The sequence below is a fragment of the Protopterus annectens genome, chromosome 8.part1 (assembly GCF_019279795.1).
Source record: "Protopterus annectens isolate FY-2018-M chromosome 8.part1, PAN1.0, whole genome shotgun sequence".
Taxonomy (NCBI): domain Eukaryota; kingdom Metazoa; phylum Chordata; order Ceratodontiformes; family Protopteridae; genus Protopterus; species Protopterus annectens.
The window spans coordinates 429,754,892-429,778,028 of NC_056742.1; positions in this window are offsets into that span (position 1 = coordinate 429,754,892).

The window sequence follows — 23,137 nt, forward strand, 5'->3', positions numbered from 1 at the left end:
AAAGACACTTAGGGAGACAGGTGGACAGTGGTCTCACCTTCGATAACCACATTGCCACAACAGTCAGAAAATCCTTCTATGTGACACACCTCATCACTAAGGGCTTTTCATCCAGAAAAAAGGAGGTCATTGTCCCACTGTACTCATCCCTCATTAGACCCATTATAGAATACAATGCCCCGTTTGGTATGTATCTCTCAAGATATCTGGAACAACTGGAAAGGCTGCAGAAATACCTCACTAAAAGAATCACAGGCCTAAAGCAGATGTCCTATGCTGACCATCTAAAAAAACTCCAACTATACTGTGCTGCATATCATCTACTCATCTCTGCTTAACATACAAGGCCATGTCAAACCCAGAGTTGTAGGACATGCTACACTTAAAGAAATCCCAATCCGTCAGAGCCACATGTGCCAGGGATCTAAACCTTGTCATCACAATGAGCAAAACATGCTGGAAGGATAGGTTCCTGATCCAGAGACTCCCCAGACTCTGGAATAGACTGCCCATACATGTCAAGCAGAGCACCTCTTTGGACCTCTTCAAAAGGAACCTTGACAATTGGGTAGGAGATAGGAAATTCACCTAGGGGATCACATCAGTCACCCTGCTAGACAGGGGTCCAGGGAAGTAAATATTGTGGGAAGAAATAACCAGGGAATTGTTATGGCTGGGCTTGTATAGGCCCTAGGGCCGATAGCCTAGTATCAACCTATGAACCTATGAACCTATAATGATACCAAACTACCAAACACATTTTTTACTACATTTCTGCAGGGGGTCTTGATACAGTGGGGTTAGGAATTTAACTTTTTCCCACTGTAGTGTGATCTTGGAGTTGGTATATTTAATTTACGGGGGGTGTGGGGGTTCAGGGAAACTTGCCCCTCCTGCAGAAACATATTAAAAAGTGTGTTTGGTAGTTCGGTGTCGTTATAGGTGGAGGGGGTGTTATTTTCTTGTGATTTGTAGTGTAAGATGTTATGAAATTTGAAGTTATGTGTTTTAGATGTTTTGGGTTTTAGATGTTCTGGTCTCAGTGTTATGACATTAGATGTTATGGGTTTTAGATGTTTCAAAGTAGACCCCAGCAAAGATATAGATAACCTCCAAACAATTGTCCCTACTCAGTTTAGATTTGTCAAAGGGAGAATATGCCTGTTAGACCTGGTGGACATCTTTGAGACAGTCACCAAGGCCCTGGGCAAGGAGAAATCTGTACATACAGCTTACCTAGACTTAGCCAAGGCTTTTGACACTATATCATACTCAGTCATCATTGACACACTCAAACAGCTAGGTATTAACCCTTATATCTTTAGATGGCTCACTGATAAAATACATATTGTCAAAATAGGGGAATCCACCTCCAACAACAGAACTGTAACCAGTGGTGTTCCACAGGGGTCAGTTCTGGGACCTCTACTGTTTTGAATCTATTTCTCCAAAGAACAAGCAAAAACTAAAGGTCTGTGGCTGACAAAGTTTGCTGATGACTGCAAACTGGGAGCAGTCATAGAATCACCAAATAAGTCAACATCCTACAAGATGGTCTTACAAAAACAAATGATTGGTGCCAAAGTCATGGCCTTAAACTAAATGCAAAAAAATGTATTACCATCCCTTTTGGTAAGGGCGAGGTTCCTGCTAACTACTACATCAATAGCAACACCGTAAGTACCCACTCAGTGGTGGGAGACCTGGACACACTGGTTGACAGCAACCTTACCTTTGATCACCATGTCTCCACAGTGGTAAGAAGGGACTTCTATTTTTCTCATCTCATAAGGGCATTACTTCCAAAAAAAAAAAGTTATACTCTCCCTGTACTCTTCCCTCATCAAGTACCTTTCCAAGCACCTGCAACAATTGGAGAGAACACAAAGGTTCCTCACAAAGAAAATTCAAGGCCTTCAGCAACTGTCCTATGCTGATCATCTGAAATTGCTGTCACATTATTTTGTTTCATGCAGATTACTCAGAGGTGATCTCTGACCCTGCTTTATTAGAAATGATGCATATCTGCAAGTTAAATGGTACATGGGTCACTTACTCTAAAGACCTTAACCTGGTATGTGACATTAATAGAACCTGATGGAGGTTCAGATTTGTCTCCCAGAAGTTACCATACCTTTGGAACAGAATCCCACTTCATGTCAAACAGAGCACCTCATTGGCCCTCTTCAAATGCAGTCTGGACGATTGGATGGGTAACTGTAAATTCACTCTGGGGGTTCCACCTGTGTCCCTTTTGGACAGGGGAAATAGGTGCTGATCATGGAAATAAGGGTAGAAGTTGGCTAGGCGTGTATGGGACCTAGAGCCATTAGCCTAGTAACTTCCTATGATACTAAGAAAGTGATACAAGTTTATGATCACCAGAGGCATTCTATGCAGTGGTAATATGGGACTTCAAAGGGAGGATTACTGAGAATGTTGTTCATTCAGAAAATATTAATATTGTAATTAGGAGGTGTTATGTAAAGCAGGTTTATTGATAATTATATTTATGGCTATCATAAAAGTTACATCAGGAGTACAGAAGGGGGTGAGCAGTGTCAAAAATACTATGGATATGGCTGGGAGATGTTCGTAAAACTATTCAGGTATTGATGAATGCAAGCTGTGGTGCATAGAATTCTGAATAAGAGAAACGGTTTGATGATACGACAAGCTAAAGATAGCAGTGCCATTTATCCTGGAGATAGTTGGCAAGCTACTGAGGTCTGGAACAAGAAGTAGGGGATATGGACAGTGGCCTAACATCTAATTACCCACCTGTATGTAAACAATATCCAGGAAAGAATGTCTGTACTGACTATAACGTATTGTAGTGATATAGTAGTTTTTACTGTTATCTCTTAGTGGCTGGTACTCCAATTCATTTATTGGCTAAAATGGTGCTTGGAGAACATATCTGAGGTTGCATGGAATTTTGCTCAGTGCTTGAGTTTCATGCCACATCTTATGGACATGCTTCAGGTGAACTGATGGTGCCTTATCCTGTCCATAAGTGTGGATGCCATGCGTAACTCTGTGTTTTCTGTCTGCTATATATTGGTATCTCATCCAGTGTACTTCTTTAGCTTACAGTAGTCAGAACCTAGTATATTCTGTGTTTCTTATTACCTTGTGTAGGATGCAAAGATATTAGAAAATCAGTGATGAATATAGAGTAACTGATTTTTCTTTTCTTTTTTTTTCCTGAATATAACATTAAGCAAATTCATAATATCAGCTTTTATTTATTTATTTATATTTGTTGACCGGGAGTGTCCGACTGGACATAGGTCCATTTTCAGCGGACGCCCGGGGAGAAAAGCTCCACAGTTAAAATAAACAGACAGTATATACATTGGATTACATAGTGAATAACAATTTACATAGCAATTATTTACAACATATTTACAGATGAAGAAAATAGTACATCAGTAACAACTAGAATCTTTATCTTGTGAAGTGCATACCAGACATTAACAAATGTTACAAGAAGAAGAAGTTTGTGCTGTATAATAAGTACTGGCTTATGAGCATCTGAGCTTGCTATAGTCAAGGTAGTTAGTGGAGTGGAAAGAAAGGTAGTGGCTGGATGGGGTGGATGATATTAGAGTGGGAGTTGCAAGGGCATAGCCAGCATGTTTTTAGGTGTGCTTTTAGTAAAGTTTTGAAGAGGGTGCATGATGGTATGGAGGTAATTGTGGGTGGGAGGGAGTTCCATAATTTGGCTATGGTGCAAGAAAATAGTGCTTCACCAGCAAAGTTATTGGCTTTAGTGATCTGCAAGTGATTTTTGCTGCTGGATCTTAGTGGTCTGGTGGTGCGATAGGGTTGGAGTAGATTCTGGAGGGATGGGACATTTAGTGGATGGTTTACTAGTTTGTGGGCGAGTGAGAGTTGATACCACTGAAGGAGGTGAGGGAGTTCAAGCCAGCCCAGTTCAGCAAGTGAGAGACAGTGGTGACTATGGTAGGATGCCCCTGTGGCGAATTTGGCGATTTTGTTGTAGCAGGTCTCTAGCTTGTTTAGATCACATTGCCTTAGGCTGGTATATATTGGAGAGGCATAAAGTAGGGTGGAGATAAGGTGGGAATTTGCTATTGAAATCTTTGCTGCTTTGGTGAGAAATTGCTTATTTCTGTATAACGCTCCTAGTTTTTTGTGGACTTTTTTTATAGTCATGGATATGTGAATGTCAAATTTTAGTTTATTGTCTATTTGCACTCCTAACAATTTGGTGTGTTCAGTTGGGTATATAGTGGTGTTGTCTTTTGCCGTGATGTTAAAGTGAGAGTTGTTTTGAGTATGTTTGGTGGGTTGGAAGATGAGTAGTTTAGTTTTGTTTGGGTTGAGTATTAATCGGGCAACGGATAACCATGTTTCAACAGAGGAAAAGGCTTCCTGTGTGACTTTTTGCAGTTTTGTTAGGGACTGGGCTGAGCAGATGATGGTCGAGTCATCTGCGTATTATTATGAGCATGCCATGTTTGGTGGCAGAGGCTAGATTATTGGTGTAAACAGAGAAGAGTAGAGGTCCAAGGATGGATCCTTGGGGAACCCCTATGGAGACAGGTAGTTGGGGAGATATGTCATTCTGCCATACAACAGATTGTTGGCGGTCAGACAGGTAACTCTGAAACCAGTTGGTGACCGATTGTGAGAAGGATAGGTTATTGAGGACAGAGATAAGTTGTTTGTGTGGGACCATGTCAAATGCTTTAGATAGGTCTAGGAAAGTAGCAGAGGAGAGATAGCCATTGTTTGTATGCTGAAGGATAGTGTTAGTAAAGGAGAGTAAGGCAGTGGTGGTGCTATGGTTTGGTCTTAATTTCATCACTTGTAATAATATTTCTGTGTTACAAAGATGAAGCATATTTTAAACTGGTGCTATCCTTCCAGTGGGTCTATATTATATCTATGAAATGTAAATACGTCAAATACTTCTTCATCAACTCCTTTTCAGTGAAAGCAAAACTCCATGAACGATTGTTACATTGAAATTTTTCAAACCGTAAATAACTAGTGGGCCATCTTCAGGAACTTGCCCTTTTTCAAACTGTAGTGTGATCTCGGAGTTGGTATATTTCGATAGATGGGGGTGTATGAAGGGTGCAGCCTCCCACCAGGGTGGGTTTTACATTTTTTTGTTTTTATGCAATCACTACGTTGGCCAACTGGTTACTTACTGTGGGAAAAAGTTTGATGTAACAATCATCACAAAGTTTCGCTTTCGCAGAAAATGGGGCGATGAAGAGGTATTCAATATATTTACTTTTCATTGATATAATATAGACCCCCCCCCCTTCAGTGCCTAAAATCATATCTAGCTACTCTAACATTAAAGCTGCTAAGTGTTTATGGATCTGAGAATATTCTCTGCTTTCTTCATTTTATTTCTTCTCCATATCATATTTCCATATGTTTACCACTAAACATATTGCACCTCACATACTGTTCTTAGCTTGTAAATCAGTAAGTCAGTGTTTAAAAATGTATCTATCACTCTATCTGGGGTAAAGTCAAACCTTTTCTATAGAACATATATATCTGTATTCATACTGAATTATAAAACTGTCTGCTACTTGAATGAGCATGCTAATGTTCAGTAAAAAGAAAACATTTTGTTTTCTTTAATGCTACATACTACATAATCAAAGAAAAAAACTGGTGCTGAGTTCACTTAGATAATATGTTAATAGCATGCCTGTTATTTGTTAGATTTGATTTATGTGGTTCTATATAGTTATTTTCAGTTATTTGTAATACTGATTTCATCTATGGACTGCCTAGATTTTCTTGTGATATTTAACTAGTTGTAACAGATTGTATACTTTAAATAATGTGCATAAAACTATGTATGCCTAAACAAATCATTTGACAAGTTAACATAAACAGCGATCACAAAAAATATGGTAAGAATTTTGTTATGCAGACAGTGTCCTGATGGCTGAAAATGTCTTTGGAGACGTTGGTCACTGAGTGCCATTGTGGCTATTTGTCATGCTGCTTAATTGTAGCACGGTAATAATACCCGCGTGGCTAATAGGACTTATCCCTAGCATGGCTGCCTGGTCGTAGTAAACAAGGGTAAAATACAAATAACACAGATTTCAGATCCAGTGTAGATTATCATTGGACAGTTGCCTACATCTATATAGGTTCATAGGTTCATTCATTCATTTATTTAGTTATTTCACATTTGATTACCGGGAAAGTCTAACTGGGTCATGAGATACTCATTTTCACTGGAAGCCTTGGAAGAAAATCTACATATATATATATGGTTAACAGAATGAAAAATTAGACAGACAGAAATAAGATCATAATGTTCAAGCACAAATATGAAAAAAACACATTAGTTTCTCATACCGAGAACTTAGCAGACATAATAAAGTCAGTACTTCTCTGACCCTCTTCAAGCACAACCTTGATGAGTGGATGGGAAAATACAAATTTGTCCCAGGGGTTGCACCTGTGTCCCTCATTAACAAGGGCTACAGGTGCTGACCGAGGTTTCTTTTTGGGCATAAACTCTTTGCTAGGCTTGTAAGGGCCCCAGGGCCATTAGCCTAGTAACCTCCTATGATCCTATAATATCCAACCACAGAATTTGAAAAACTTCACACTACTTTCTCAGAATTAAAACTCAACAGACATAGTAAAGTCATAGTGTTCAAGCATAAATTATATGGAAAGCCTGATCATAGGAAGATGCAGCATTATTTACATAGATTATTATCATAATGATTATTGATATTTTAAAGGTCATGAGATATGGTAACAGATTTTATTGGTGAAGGCATAGGATACTACGAGTAGAGAAGGGTAGTGTGTGATAGAGGGTATAGTAGGAATAGATGTGGAAAAGGTATGAGTCTAACCTCAGGGGAGAATGTGTAGGGGAAAGGAGGGTAGGGTAAGTTAGTAGTGGGGATAGAAAGAGTAGAGACAGAAAAAGGTGTAAGAGTACCTCAGCCTGGGCTCTTACAGCAAATCTAAGCTTTGTTGAAATATTCTTTTATAGAGGTTATAAGGAATGCAGGTTAGTAGCAGTTCTGATAGTCAAAGGGAGGGAGTTCCATAGTTTTGATACAGAGCAGGAGTAAAGGCTTAGGCCTGGGGTTTTGTTAGGTTTATAAGTTATGAGGAGATGTTTGTCTTCAGATCTGAAATGTTTATTTGGGATATAAAAGTTGATTAACAGGCTAAGAGCAGGACAAGCTAGTTCTTTGTTAATGATTTTGTATACTGTAGTAAGCTGTGCATTCATAAAGAATTTAGGGCTTTACAGTGATGATAGATAGTTATTAGTTAGTTATATATTCATAGATAAGTACTAGGCTAGTTCCTCTTGTGGGCCATTTTAAGCCTAGCCAGTTCCCCTTTTTATGCACTAAATAACCTATCCCATTTGATTATAGATTGGCCTTATCCATCCCATGGTCAATAATTATATATTACCCCAATGAGAATAACTGGGATACTATAAATGATTTGAGGGGACCTACACATATGATAAAGCACTTATCATTATGCTGCTTATATCCATTAGTAGTATATTCTGTAGCCACCTCTTTAGTCACTGTTATATCATGAAACAAAATCTTTTCACATTTTACACTAAAGTATATTTCACACACTGCAACACCAACAGCTCAATATAGCTAAGTCTGTCTCCCATAGTCTCCCAGTCAAGTCTACCAGAAAGGGGTTCTGTACACACATTTGTGCACTATACAACACAAAAGATGCATACCATGCAATGATGTACTCATCTTGACCAGAATTCCATGACACTTTTTGGCATGTAGATGTGTTACACGTGTTGGTGCAGATGACATGCTGCTGTGTATTCCTACGTCGGCTATGCATACCTGAGAGGCAGCCATATAACAGAAAGATACATTTTCAGGCAGGTCGCTTCTTTTTCAGTTGTGCATCTTAAATTAACACTCTACCTATGGCCTTACTCACATATAAACAACTAAACCCTGAGTCTTGTACAGCCTATGATCACAGTCTAATGATACCCCAACCTCACAGACCTACATACCCCAAGAAACTGACTTCATAGTACTGATCACAGCTTCTCCAGTCCGGCAACCTGTATATGGAATTCCCCCCTCTTGATATCTTCTGTCTTTCTCTCCATATCAGGAATTCCATACTTAATGAAAAACATTTCTTGTCAAACAAGTCAGTTGTGTTTGTTGTTAGTGGAGCTGTCATAATATTATTCTCTTACCATACTCAGTGGTCCACATTCTGCTCACCAACAGGCAGTTGTCCAACTGGGCAGTAAATTATTCTTTTTTCTGATATTTTACACTTTTTACACTTCCTACATTCCCTTTTCTTATTCCTTCTCTCATGTCTCCTCCTTTTCCCTAATTGAATACTGGTTATTTGACCAATTTCATTCTGTAATTACTTCTTTCTATGTGTACTCCTTCTAACATGCTGGTGACCCTCTGCTTCAGATGTTACGATTGCTAAGACTGTTATTAATATGGCTACCAGGTTTTTGGCAGCTAACACTGATACATTTTTAACTTTTCTATGGAAAGCTTATTTGTGCAGCTTTTGCATGCTCATGATATTATCTCATGTTTTGATATTTTTCTCATGCTTGTTTATTGTACATTCCAGACTAATTCTGAAAAATGTTTCATTCATATTATTGTCCATCCCAGTCAGTGTTTGGAAAATAAAAAAAAAAAACAAAAAACAAAAAAAAAAAAAACAGAAAAAGTAAAAATAACGTATCAAGGCATATATACACACACTCAGTCACACACATATACATATGTATTGACCAGTTCCCTATTATATCTTTGAAGACACAAACTTTCAAATGCGTCTTTATCAAACTTAAAAGAACGAAAATTTAAAACAGCGAAAGGGTATACTAGCGATTTCTTTCCCTGGGAAAGAAATCGCTTGGCAGCCTCCATTACTTTGCCGTTTTCCCGTTGTAGTACAATCTCGGAGTTGGTATCTTTAGTTGGGGGTGTGTGAGCGGCACAGTCCCCCACATTGGGGGGCATGGGGGCGAAGCCCCCCACTTTGTTTTGTTTGTAGTAATATTTTTTTTTTTGGGCCAAGTGATTTCTTTCACAGGGAAAGAAATAATTTATATGCCGTTTCGCTGTTTTAAATTTTCGTACTTTTACGTTCGATAAAGATGCATTTGAAGGTTTTCGTCTTTGAAGATATAATAGGGACCAGTTATTGACCACAGGGAAAACTGGTACTTGTGAACAACAAAGTTTTAGGCTGACAATCCTAAAAAATCAGGAAAAAAGAGCCATGCACTGTACACAAGCTCTGTTGAAACTTCTGAGTAATCAAGCAATTATAACTTGTTGAGAAATTAAAATTTGTTTATTCTGAAGTTAGTTTGTTTACAGTGCATGGTTCATTTTCCTGATTTTTTAGTATTCTCAGCTCACAAGTGCCAGTTTCCCTATGGTCCATTGTTTTTCCTTATGAGAGGGAGACATCTTACCCACCTAAGGCTAGAAAACTGTTGTACCTCAATACAAGGATCTGTGTTTTATATATATGTGTGCATGTATATATATAGATATATATATATATATATATATATATATATATATATATATATATATATATAGTTATATTTACACACACACAACCTCAGCTTGCAGCATGGCTAATTCACTATTATTATTATTTTTATTCTACAATTTACACAGCAATGTGTTATGTTTTATCTGTGTGATTTTAAACACATGCCATTGCCTCATTGTCGTAAGTAATAAGTTATGTTTCTATGTCTACTTCTTGAATCTCATAAAACTGCTTTTTGCCTTAGCTGTGGCCAAAAAGGCTCTGTTGACTAGTCCGTTAACCTGGCTAGCAAATTAAGAAGTGAAGTAAATAAAATTAAATGATTACTGCTATTTTAGCCATTCTGTTCCCTTTACATGCATTAAGTATTTAAACACATTTTTTTGGTATTATAGCAATAAATATTCTTTCAGTAACATTAGCTAATTGTTGTTCATATATTACTTTCCAACCACTATGCTATAGTACAAGTAAACAAGACATATCTCTGAACTACCGCTGTGTATAGATTTGAATGTATTTGATTGCTCTCAGATTTATTAGACTAAGAATGAATGACAGATATGAAGTGATATAATTAAATAACTGAAGTTGCTTCTACAGTCATGAAGAACATCTTCTAAGAAATGTGCCTTTTTTATGAGTAAATATTTTATGAGGCAGTTTACTGTGTCTGCTTTGGCAACCAGACTATGTATTCACCCTGGATAAATAATAAACTTTGTGTGTGTGTGTGTGTGTGTGTGTGTGTGTGTGTGTGTGTGTGTGTGTGTGTGTGTGTGTGTGTGTGTCTGCTCATTTATATGACCTAATAAGGTGTTCATATTTAAAAATTATATTTTATGCCTTTGAAATTATATGCCTTGCTCTGACCACCTGTCAGGAAGCAGAATTCCTGCTGCTGGTTATGATTCTGTGATCACTTCACAGAAGGAAGGCTGTCAGAAAGAAAGATTTTATGTGTCTTTTTACTTTGATGTTGTCACAACTGCTTCCTGTGCCCATGAACACTACACACTTGTAATCTTGTAGGTACAATGACTAATAAATCATCCAGACAAAAACTAGTTAATAATAACTTGAGATAGGCATTCTTCCAGAATGACTCATCTTCTTGACACAATAATAGAAATGAAGCCTCCCTTTAGAAGTGAGTTGATGTACAAATAGTAGTTTCCATGTGGTCTGGGTTAATTACAGGAAGGCCTTTCATGGTAATTACTAAAAAACAACACTTTTTTTGCTTGTGTGCTTTGTATTTCACTGATGAGGATGTTAGCTTAGCAAGATGCAGTAGAGCAGTACAGATATTTTTCACTGTATGACAAGGGGGAAGTAAAAAATACAAACAAGGTTATATCTTAAAAAAATGCCATATGAGGATAATCTATGCATGAAAGCAAATGTTTGTCTGATATTTATGCTTATACCAGTTGGATGAGTAGAGTGAGTTATTCAGGGTTTCCCATTCTGATGTGTTTTTTCTTTTTTTTAACCCTTCTACAAAATTGCTACACATGTATAAACAGATATGCTACCTACTGAACTTAAACACCTTTTGATCCACAAAAATATGGAAAAACCATACATGTTTAACACGATATACATGATAATCTTATCTTTTTTAAGCTATATGATGAATTTAGCCATAATTAGGAAAACAATTGAATTCTACAAAACAAAGAATAAGGCATATTTTTTGACTGGACTACTATATCACTCTTTGTTATAGGCAAAGCACATTTTATACGACAAACTATAATACAGATAAATAAAATAAAATAAATGTGCATTATAAACATTATAAATCCAGACAGTTACCTAATATGTTTATGGAAAGCAAACATATTGATAATGGAAATATATTCTTTACATATTCTCTTTCAGCAATGTATGCTCTTTCCTACATTAAAAATGTTTTATAATTAATTATCACAAATGTAGCAAGAAGCAGTGCATTCTTATCAATGTATGTGTAATAATCTGTTTAGAATAGTTAGACTCAGGACTGACAGAGAAAAAACATTCAGATTTATTTATTTATTTACTTACTGGGAAAATCCGACTGGACCAGACACCCTTTTCAGAGGAGGCGTGGGGAGAAAAGCTCCACAGTAATATAAGCAAAATACAGTAATTAGTACAATAGTGTGTGTGTATATAAATATATATATATATATATATATATATATATATATATATATATAGTAAGATGCAGAATACATATCAACTAGCTATTCTTTACAAAGTAGTCAATATAGTTTTATAGTAGATACAGGTTCAAAAAGAAACACACAAGCATTTCAGTAAAGATCACTGTGAGAAAAATAAAATGAGTACTGTGTACATATATTAAATAAAATTATGAACTAATGAGATTTCCACATATATATATTTTTGAGGTTCCCTATTATATCAGTGAATGCTGTCTGATTGACCAATTTAAATCAAACCTGAAATCCAGAACACACAGAACAGCATTTTTTTTCCCAGGGAAAAAGAATCACTAGGCTTTTTTTCAGGACTTTGCCATTTACTCCACTGTGGTGCAATCTCGTAGTTGGTATATTTAAGTAGGGGTGTGGGGGGGACACAGCCCCGTACTTTATTTTGTGTTTTATTTTTTTTCCAGAGCAGTGATTTATTCGCTGTTCCGTGAGTTCGGCATTTTACCATTTTGGTTTTGAAGGGTCGATTATACAGCGTTCGCTATTTTAAGCATTTGCTGTTATAATATAGACCTGTTTTTTGAGTAGTAATAACACTGAGGAGAGGTTGAAAATGAGATAAGGAATGGACAGTGTGATGAGAGAGTTATAGATATCTTGTTGGTGTATTTATTTTTATGCATACATACATAAATGCGTGCATCCATGCATCCATGCATATATACATACATGCATAACTTTGTTGGCATGGTTGGTGACCTCATCTAGATGGTCTATTCCCAGCTGCAACCTGGAAATCAGTAAAATATAAAATGGAGCAGTGCAGAAGGTACATTTTTACAAATTCTGAAGTACCATGGGTTCATATGTTTATACTATGCTGTTGATCTGGTGAACCATAAGGGCTTGAAGAGCCTTACCAGGGATGTACTTACGATTACCCACATTGCCCAAGTTGCACATAAAAAGGGTCAGGGAACCACCATGCTTTAAATCGAAGGGACTCTATTTCACAAAAGGCGTATTCTCTGAAATATACAGTATATCTATCATGCCAGCACATACTTCTTAATTTCTTAATGCAAAATTTCTGAACAAAGCCAAAAATAATGGCAAGACAAAAGCACAAAATCAGTGACACATCATAAACATTGTATTTATTAGTTTAGAAAATTGCTAGACATAATAGCAAGTTTTGCATTAGCATGCTTTTTCAGAAAGACAAGAAGTTGAAAACCTCAAGTGTCTGTCAGAATAAAGTAACCTCAATCCTCAATAATTTGGCAGAAAACTAAAAAAAATGTGGAAAAGATCAAAATTATGACAGAAAAACTGGATACTTTTAAAAATTCTGGACAGTTGAGAGATGTGTGCTAGTGGGTCCTATTTATTTTGGGGCAGAAGTTCAGATCTCTTGAGAGAGTGTTTACTGGTGATAGTTTTGAGGATGTGAAGAAGGATGCACAGGGTTGGATCTTTTAAGGCTGTGTATGTTATGCAGAAGTCTCATCTCAAAAATTAATAGAATATGGAAAATAGAGAGGGTAAAGATGATCACAGTAGCTCAAGGCAGACATGCAATTTATTGTCTCAGTAAGGAAACACTGTGGTCTCTTGAATTGGATCGTGTGCTTGGATAAGTATATACCAAAGGTGAGCATTACACTATATAACTGGCTTGATAAGGGAGGAGTAGAGGGGGATGATGACTTCCTTGGATCTAGAATATATACCACCGATGACCATTTTGTCTTTATGAATGGATATCTAACCAAAAGTAACAACTTTCTGGTCAAAGGATAGTTTATTGTCCATGAATGTACGTTAAGTCCCTAATGATCAAATCATTTTTTAGTGGAGTGTTTCTTATGTGATAGGAGCATGGATGGTCCAATTTGTCAAAGTATACAGTGTTAAATTTCTTAACATTTATATTGAGGCCATGGTCTAAGCACCTCTTATTAGTGTACATAAGACCCTCCTCGGGAATCCAGTGGTATTTTGGGGTGTTCTTGACATCTACTGTTTACAGACATCAGCAATCCTTGTTAGCCACTGGCCTTTGGTGTCAGCTTTGACATCACAGAAGAGAAGAAGATACCAAAGAGGAGTGGTCCAAGTACTAAGTCCTTGGATACATTGGTAGTAAACACTCTTTTAGATGAGAGTGCACCTCCAACACTAATAAACTGGGGTCTGTCAGAAAGGCAGCTTTGTATCCAGGGGGAAATATAGGGATTTACATTTTTTTGTTCCAATTATGAAAGATGACAGAATGTAAAATGTATCAAGGGCTTTGGCCAAGTCCAGGTATGTATTGGGAACCAGTTTGCCCTAGTCCAATATCTTGATGACCTGTTCAAAAAGTCCATCAGATTTAGATGGCATGATTGGTGCTTAACAAACCAAAACTTGTTTGGCTCCAGGGTTTGAAGACTGCATATGTCTTTGGTAATGAGTTCCAGAATTAAGTGCTCCATTGTCTTACAGATAAAGCTGGTAACGTTTATGCTCTGTAATTTCCTGGATAAGTATTGGGTCCTCCTTTGTGATGATTAAAGCAGTTTTTCCATACCTCTGGCATGAATCCAATAGAGAGGCTGAGACTGCATATATTTAATGACAAATCAGCCAGACAATGTTTAATGCTGACTAGGAGACAACCTGGCATATTATCCAGGCCGATGGAGTCAGTTTTCTGAACCTTAGAGGCAATACTTAGAAATTGCTCAGAGGTGATTTGGTGGTGTCATAGACATTGTAATATGCTGTGGATAATTAGGCAGAGATAGGGGAGTAAATGTTTGAGCTGACTAACGCGATAGCTATGCCCTCAGGGGTAAGTATGCATTGTTATTTTGTATTAACTCAGAGCATTATTGAGTTTTACATCTGAGGTTCCCGACAGGGCTGAGTAAGGCTCTGTAGCTGATATTTCTTAATTAGTACTTGTTTTTCATGGATTTGACTCTGCTTTTAAGTTCTTTGTTAATGTTGGTGATCTGCCATATATATGTCGGTTCTTAAATTTAGTACTGTATTCATGCTTTATGGGGTTCAAAGCCTCAGTACCAGTCTTGATATGGGCATAGAACATATCCATAAATATTGTCACATGTGATGTGAGATCATCAGGGGAAGGAGATTGTTTGAATTTCAAAAGGTCATAAGTTAGTTGTAATAGATTTGCCTTGAATTAGTGTCTGAAGATGGGGGTTATGAGGTAACTTGCGTCTTGCACTTAAGGAATGTGTTACTGCATACTGGTCAGATTTTACCAGTGATTTTCTATCTATAGGTGCTGAGCATGGGGTGGCTACCATTGGTGAAAAACCGGTCCAATATATTTGAGCCCCTCATTAGGGTTTGGACTGCTTGGTCTAAGGATCTGGCATGATGAAATCCAGGAATTTTTCTGCATACTTATTTGTGGTGGTATAGGTTTCTCAGTTAAAGCGGAGTACCCAGAGAAAACCCACACGACCATAGGGAAGTCATACAGACTCCACACACAAGGCACCTCAGCTGAGAATCGAACTGGAGAACCTCTTGCTGTGAGCTGTCAACTTTAACCGCTGCACCACTGGGGCCGCCAACTATCATTCTGTCTTTGCCTAACCTAGTGAATGGATCATCTATGTGTTTAACTATGGAGACACATGTGACTCCATTTTGTGATCTTGTTTCTACTGTGTATGTTGGTTTAGACCAGTTGATACTGTGTAGATTTCAAAGTTTAAGCTGATATCTAAATTTAGGAGCTCTAGGAGGCTTGGGTAGAGATTTTATTTTTCAATTATACTTCATTCCTTTTCCAATCATCAAGAAATTAATAAACAGCAATGAAAAGAAAGGAAGAAAACCTACTTACATACAATAACATACCTCAACAAAATAAACATATGAAGCAGATTAGACAAATGAAACACATATTGAATTATTTACACTTCGTGCAGTTCCCATTGCCAATTCTTGCCAATACAAATTTAATGCTAATTCCATTTGGCCCATTCAAGCTATTCAACAATCTATAAAAGTCTAAGAATTTCTTACAATATTCTGCTAAATCATCCATGTGATCTACTGATTTAAAAGCATAATTTATTCTTTTTACTTGTCATTGGAAAAAGGTATTTGGCTTTCCAGAGCACACCTGAGTTTAATCACACACCCCATGCCTCATCACATTCTCAAACTCTCACCATCAGTGTGTGGTTCCCTGGATCAAGTCCAAAAATCCAGAACTGTCAATCCAGTTTGGTGTTCAACGGAAGGATCCATTCATACTTGGCACTGAAGTAAGACCAATAAAAATCCACACAAGGACAGCGCAAAAGCATATCAATTAGATAATGTCCACCAGTTATCTCAACTCACAATATTTTCATGATATAACCTATGAGAAGTTATGTACCACCAATAAAGGATTCTTAAATGTTGATCATAAAGCTTAGGCCATCTACTCAGCCTACCAGAGGCTCTCCAAATTTTGCCCCATTGCTAACTAGAGAAGTAGATTCCCTCCTGTCTCGACCACTTAAGTTCAGACAAACATTGCAAAGCCTTTGCCTTCCAATCCCATGTTATGATAGCTCAATCCTACCCTGCTAGACTTCATACCTGTTCACTTTGCCCATAATAGAGTCCTCCCCATCTTTAATTTGTCTGACCCAACAACACTTAATTTGTTCACATATGAACCACTCTTGAGGTTCCAACAAGAAATCCCTTTGTAGTCCTTTAATGAATTGTAGAGCTGACTAGGAAGGAAATCCGAAAATATGTAACTAGGAATAAATTCCCCTTTCTGTCCAGCTCTTTCCCTTACCTTTGCTCACAACCTTAAATAGATCAGGGTGTTGCCAAATAATATCTATTGAGCCTTTACCCCTCTTTACACCTGCTATTCTCGAACTACCTAAACCCAAACCATACACCCCATCTTGTGGTAACCCCAAAAATGGAACCCAAATAAAATCAGTTCAGATTTTATCTTCAGACATAATTCTTTCTCCTCTCATTATGAGTTGGTTTAGTTGGAAGGCAACTAAATAGCTCATTAAGTATGACAAGCCAAATCCTCCAAAGAACTTATGGATATATATACCATATTTGCAAAGATTCTCTGATTTGCCTTACCAAATACTGTTGTATAGCTAAGGTCCTGTTGACTGCAGACGAGTTCCTAAACAGATAAAACAAGTATCTGACATTAACATAACACACCCTGCCTTAATTTTACCCTTCAAAGTGCTGAAGTTATTCAACTTCAGCAAAAAGTTATTAACTTTAGAATATAACACCTCACAATATTTGCCTTTTGAGCATACTGGTATGACAGTTGTACCTCTAACTCTAAACAGGTGGCCTTAGTAACAAGTGACAATCCTAAATGCTGTGCCAGCCCAAGCACAGTTTTGTCCATCAGTACCTTACTCTTTGTTAAGTTACATTCTGTCTGAAAAAAAACTCTGAACTCAGGGAATGTCAATTATTAGTTCTAAGACATTCAAGATACTGATACTAAATAATAGACAATTATCTGCAAACAGTAAAAGTTGACAAAGGGAGACATCCGTCTTTGAATAGAACTTCAAGATGTCCCGCCCTTGACTAGACAATTCTTCCATAACCAACAAGAATAATCTCAGGGACAGAGGGCAACTATGTCTGGTATCACTAGTTATCCTACCTTGCTGGGATAGCCCCCCTTAATACAACTCTAAATGAGGGCAAAGACTAAAGCCACTTAATTCACTTTAAAAGTTGCTCACCAGATTCCCTTGTTAATGAGACCTGAAAGAGAAAGTGACACTCTACCAAGTCAAAAGCTTTCCTTATGTCAAAGAATATCAACCCCTTATCCCCTCATACCTGCTTGGCCTGAAATAAAATGCTGCTAGTCCCCACCACCAATTTGTATCCTGTCTTCCTCTCACAAAGCCATTCTGGCCCACTTTCATCAGCCTCAACAAAAAATGCCTCCAACCTTCCAGTCAATACTTTGGCAAAAATGTTCCTCTCCACATTTATTAATGAAGATCCCCTCCAGATAGGACACATTCCTTCCTTGGGTATAAACTTTTTAACTGGATCAGCATAAATAGCTTTGTGTTTATATTATGAGGATGTTGTGCAGTTGTGTATGGAATCACCTCACTGGAATGTGCTGTTTAAGAGACCGTTGCCTTCAGTTTAGTTAACTATTTACATCTCTTGCAGACAGACTCCTTTACATTAATTAGGAGTTCATTTTCAGAGAGCGGTGCTTTAGGATCCCATGTGCAGTAAGTATTGTAATAGAAGGAGGATGATAAACCCACCATATCGCTATGATAGCCAGTGCTGATGATGTTTAGTGTGTAACTAAAGGAAAGCAGGGGGCAAATACAGGCGAGAAGTTTGTTTGACTGGAGAAATGCAGAATTGTGCAGTTAAGAGAAGCATTATGGAAATGCACTCAAGTTAGTTCACCTCAGCAGAGCTTAACAGAAAGTTGTTAGAGCAGGAATAGATAACTTATTGATAGGATAAGAAGTCACTCAATAGTACAAGAAGAGAGAATTTACTTGCCCCCTCTATCCATTATGTAAATAAAACAACTGCTGCACTGTGCTCTGAAGAACTCTGCACAAAGTACTAAAGAAAAAAAACAGGAGCCATGAAAAGCAACTAAAATCTGAACCCCTAGTTTTCTAAGCTACCCAGAAACTGCAGGAATTAGACACTTAATCAAGAAAGGCCTCAACACTAGACCAACCAGATTTACTCAAAGCAGAAAATAAAATGCATAAACAGTATATGGTAATATGGAAAACAACTCTAAATAGCTAGATCAGTTTGGCAGTATAAGTGCAGAAACAAAAAATATTTTCCTGGCTTTTTCCTCCATTTTTTAATTCAGACAGTTAGGAGAAGGAGGTACCAGACCTAAAATTCCTTTCAACAACACTACAGCCCTGCCTGCATTTTTCCCGATTTGCCAGTGTTGACAAAGCTTCCCCAGTTGGGGAAAAAGAGGGCACTCCCTGAGTTGAGGATGCAAGAGGAGGAAAGCATCACCTTGCCTAAAGTATGCTTCTGTAATTATCCCACATGAATCCACCCCTTTCTCTATCAGTATCCTCCCGTTCCTCCCTTCCCTACTACCATAACTTAATATCTGTTATTGCATTATTTTGACCTTCCCCAAACTAATTTTAGAATATCAGCTTTTGTCAGAAAGATAATTAAGATTCATTAAAATTATATGAATAATTCAACTATACTAATAGTGTCAGTTTTTTCAAGAGAAAAGAACATCTCACAGCAAATAGGCATACATGCTGACTAAAACTTGAGTCAATGGGTGACCATTTCTCATTTGCAGAACTTTAATAATTACAGCAACAGGAAAGATGTACACAGCCTGAAGGAAAGTAGTACAAAGAATAATGTACAAAGGGACCTGGGAGTACATGTATACAATGAACTGAACAAAAGAAATCAGTGTTATATACTGGCAAAGAAGGCATGACTTTCACTGGCATATTCAGAAAGTGTGATCGCCTGTAGAAAATAAAAAGTTATACCATAAGGGCAGGTGTCAGCAAGACATGTATCTCATGACTTAATTGTCTTGCAGTTCTAATGATCCTATCCTATGATGTTATCATCTTTTTTCCTTATTCCTGGTTGTGAATTTCCAAATCAAATTTTGCATCTCTTTTGTTATTTTATTTTCGTGCCTTTCTATTTAGAATAGATCCCGAAGCAGCCTGTTTTAAGACAACAGCAACTGCTGTATAAATGACTTCCTCCCATTCATTGCCAGAAATGTTTAATGACATATTTATTCACTTTAACAAAGCCTGTGGAAATAGCTTTTTTCATACATAATGAAGGTATTGCAAGTTATATCGATGAGGTGCCGTAGGAGAACTTTGGTTCGATATTAGAATGCATTTAAATGTTTAAGAGCTTGTGCTGTTAGCATCTGACTGCCCTGATCCATTAGAGGCTTGGTAGCTGACTTAGTATCTGAATCATTTGGTAGCCATTACTGCTTTTGGGCTTAACTGTGTGTGTTTGCAGTTCTTGACCTATTTTCTTCATACTTTTAAACTGCGCCCATATTCATCACACTTACTTCATTGATTAATCATAACACAGGCAGTAAAATGTACATTGTGCAGCAAATGTAGCTGGGAAACAGTAACTGCTCCAAATTAGGTTTACTGTTTAGGAAGATAGATCTTTCAATTCGTTCAGTCGTTGGCTCTTATGTTCACCTTCATCCATTTCAAAAGTGTGAGTAGTCACACAATATCCCTGAAAGTCATGGTTTTAGTAAGCAAACCAGTCCAGGATGTGCTGAGATCACCTCAAAGAGCATGTGCAGTTTCACACCTGCAAATAACTTACACATCACTTATTGACTTGCAGGCATGCCTTGCAGATGTGGACGGAAACAAGAACCCACAACAAAAACCCACGCAATGAAGAACCAAACCACATTACCAAGTGCTGTGAGGTAGCAATACTAACTGTTACAACATTGGTCTACGCCTTCATGCCTGCATTTATTTGTCCATTTATGCATACATGTTTGTGTTTACTTATTTATAATTCTTCACTGAATATCTATACAGACAACATTAACTAAAACACTTACTATACTGTAGAAGGCTTGTGTTCTATGGCCATTTTTCCATTATGGGTGCTCATTTTAAAAACATTTTTTCTTTACACTCAACAAATTATTTAGAATAAGAGAGTTCTAGAGCTTTGTGAAATAAATGTATCCAGTAAAAATGCTGTACCTTTGCTTCCCATCCACTCTGCCTTATTGCTAGCATAACCCTCCACAATTAGCTTTCAATTTATAGGCATATATCATAGAGAAATCCTATTGTTTGTTGATGAATAGTTAATCAGTCTGTAGAACATTGACCCTTAATGATTACTATCATCCTGTCATGGCCACTAGATTTTGAAAAGAAAAAGAAGATGAGTGCTATGTTTTCTTCACTTTATCATCTCTGAGTTTGTGAGATTTTGGAATTGGTATCTTTATATCTTGAAGGTAGTGAGACTTTTCCTCCCTAAAAAAAAGGTTTTGTGTTTCGTGACTTTTTAAGTGTTGCTGTTTTGACTAGTAACTACCTGAGTTTATAGGTTCATAGGTTCGTAGGTAGGTACTAGACTATTTGTCCTGGGGCCTATATAAGCCTAGCCATAAAATTTCCCTAGATTTCACCACCCAATAAAGTTATTTTCCTGTGCCCCTGTCTAGCAGAGCCACAGAAGTGATCCCTGGGGTGAGTTTTCTATTTCCCTTCCAATTGTCAAGATTTTTATTAAAGAGGGCTAATGAGGAGCTTTGCTTGACATGAATGAGTAGTCTGTTCCAGAGCATGGGAAGTCTCTGGGACAGGAATCTATCCCTCCAGCATGTTCTGTTTATTGCAATGGCAAGGTTTAGGTTGCTTGGAGGGATTGGGGTTTCTTTAAGTGTAGCATGTTCAACAGATCTGGGTTTGACATTTTTTTTTATGTTAGGCAGAGGTTGCCTCTGAGTAGGCGATAAGTGATGAAGTATAGCTGGAGTTTATTTAGACGGTCTGCGTATGTCATCTGTTTAAGGACAGTAATCCTCTCAGTGAGGTATTTCTGTGGCCTTTCTAGTTGTTGTAGATGTCTTGCAAAGTACATGCCAAACAGGGCATTGTACTCTATAATGGGTCTGATGAGGGATGAGTAGATAGGAACAATGACCTCTTTTTTTCTGGAGGTGAACCCCTTTGTGATGAGGTGTGCCACGTAGAAGAATTTCCTGACTACTATGGCGATGTGATTATCAAAGGAGAGACTATTGTCCACCTGTGTTCCAAGGTGTCTTATCATACTTTTGGTGTTTAGTAGGCTACTGCCTATGTGGTAGTTCATGGGTACAGTGTTTCTCCCAAAGTATATGACAATGTACTTCTTGGCATTGAGCTTGAGGCCATTGCTTTGACACCAAGCATCAGTCTCAGTGAGGCCCCTTTGTAGAATGTCCACATCATTAGGCTATTCTATTATGGCACCTAGTTTGCAGTCGTCTGCAAACTTGGTTAGCCAAAGACCTGCTGCATTAGCCTGGACTTATGCGAAGTAGATGCCAAACAGGAGAGGACCCAGGACTGAGCCCTGTGGTACTCCATTTGTCACTGATCTGAAGTTGGATTTGGAGTCGGCTACTTTCACTGTGTGGCTTCTGTCAGTGAGCCAGTTGGCCACCCATCTTGTGACATTGGGATTTATGCCTAGTCTAGTGAGTTTATCTAGAATTCCAGAGTGGGGGATGGTGTCGAAAGCCTTGGTGAGGTCAAACTAGGCTGTGTGCACCACCTTACCCTCATCCACAGCTCTGGTGACTACTTCAAAGAAGTCAATCAGGTTTAGGAGACATGACCTACCTTTTAAAAACCCAAACTGAGTGGGGTCCAGAGTTTGTAGGTTACCTATTTCCTTTTTTATAAGTTCCAAGATGATACATTCCATGGCCTTGCAGACCAGGCACATCAGGCTAATGCGGCGTTAGTTCCAGCGGTCCATGAGGCACCCCCTTTGTGGAGTGGAATAACCGTTACTGTGGACCATTCAGTAGGCACAAAGACTGAAGTGAGGCTATGACTGAACATGGTACTTAGGTGGGGTACCAGTTCGTTCTGTAGTTCATGCAGAATGCAGCCTGGGATGTTGTCAAGTCCCATGGATGCTGTGTTCTTGGCTTTGGAGAGTGTGGTCTTTACTTGTGGAGCTGTGATTAGAGGAGCTTTGCATTCTTCCAGTATAGTGATGGGTGTTTTGGGGGTGGGGGGGTGAAGTTTGCACTGATCCTATCTGCCAGGATGTTGGCAATATCAGTTGGTTCTGTATATCTAGTGCCATTGTGCTGTAGCTCAAAGCAGATCTGAGTGTTACCATTAAGATTCTTGTCATAACTGTAGAATGCTTTGTGGTTGTCTTTAGAATCAGTGGTGATTTTATTTTTGTAACTAGCTTTGGATGATTTTATGAGGGATCTCAGCTTCTTACTGAGGCTGACCAGGGAGTTCCTGCAATAACAGGATTTTACCTTTTTTTGCAACAGCTTCTTCCTTCTGTTGTAAAGTTTGTTTATGGCAGGGGACCACCAGATTGGCTTCCTTTTTTTGGAGGATAGTGTCTTGGTTCTGTTGGGGATGGCACGATCCATGCACTCGTGTATGTGCTTATACAGTGCATATGTATAGGATTCAGCAGTCATATGTATGGGTGTTGTGAAGCTTGCTACTTCTGTCTTACGAAGCATGAAGTTGGGTTTGGAGAATTTTTTATGGTGATTTCCTTAATGGGGGTTGGGGACGGGA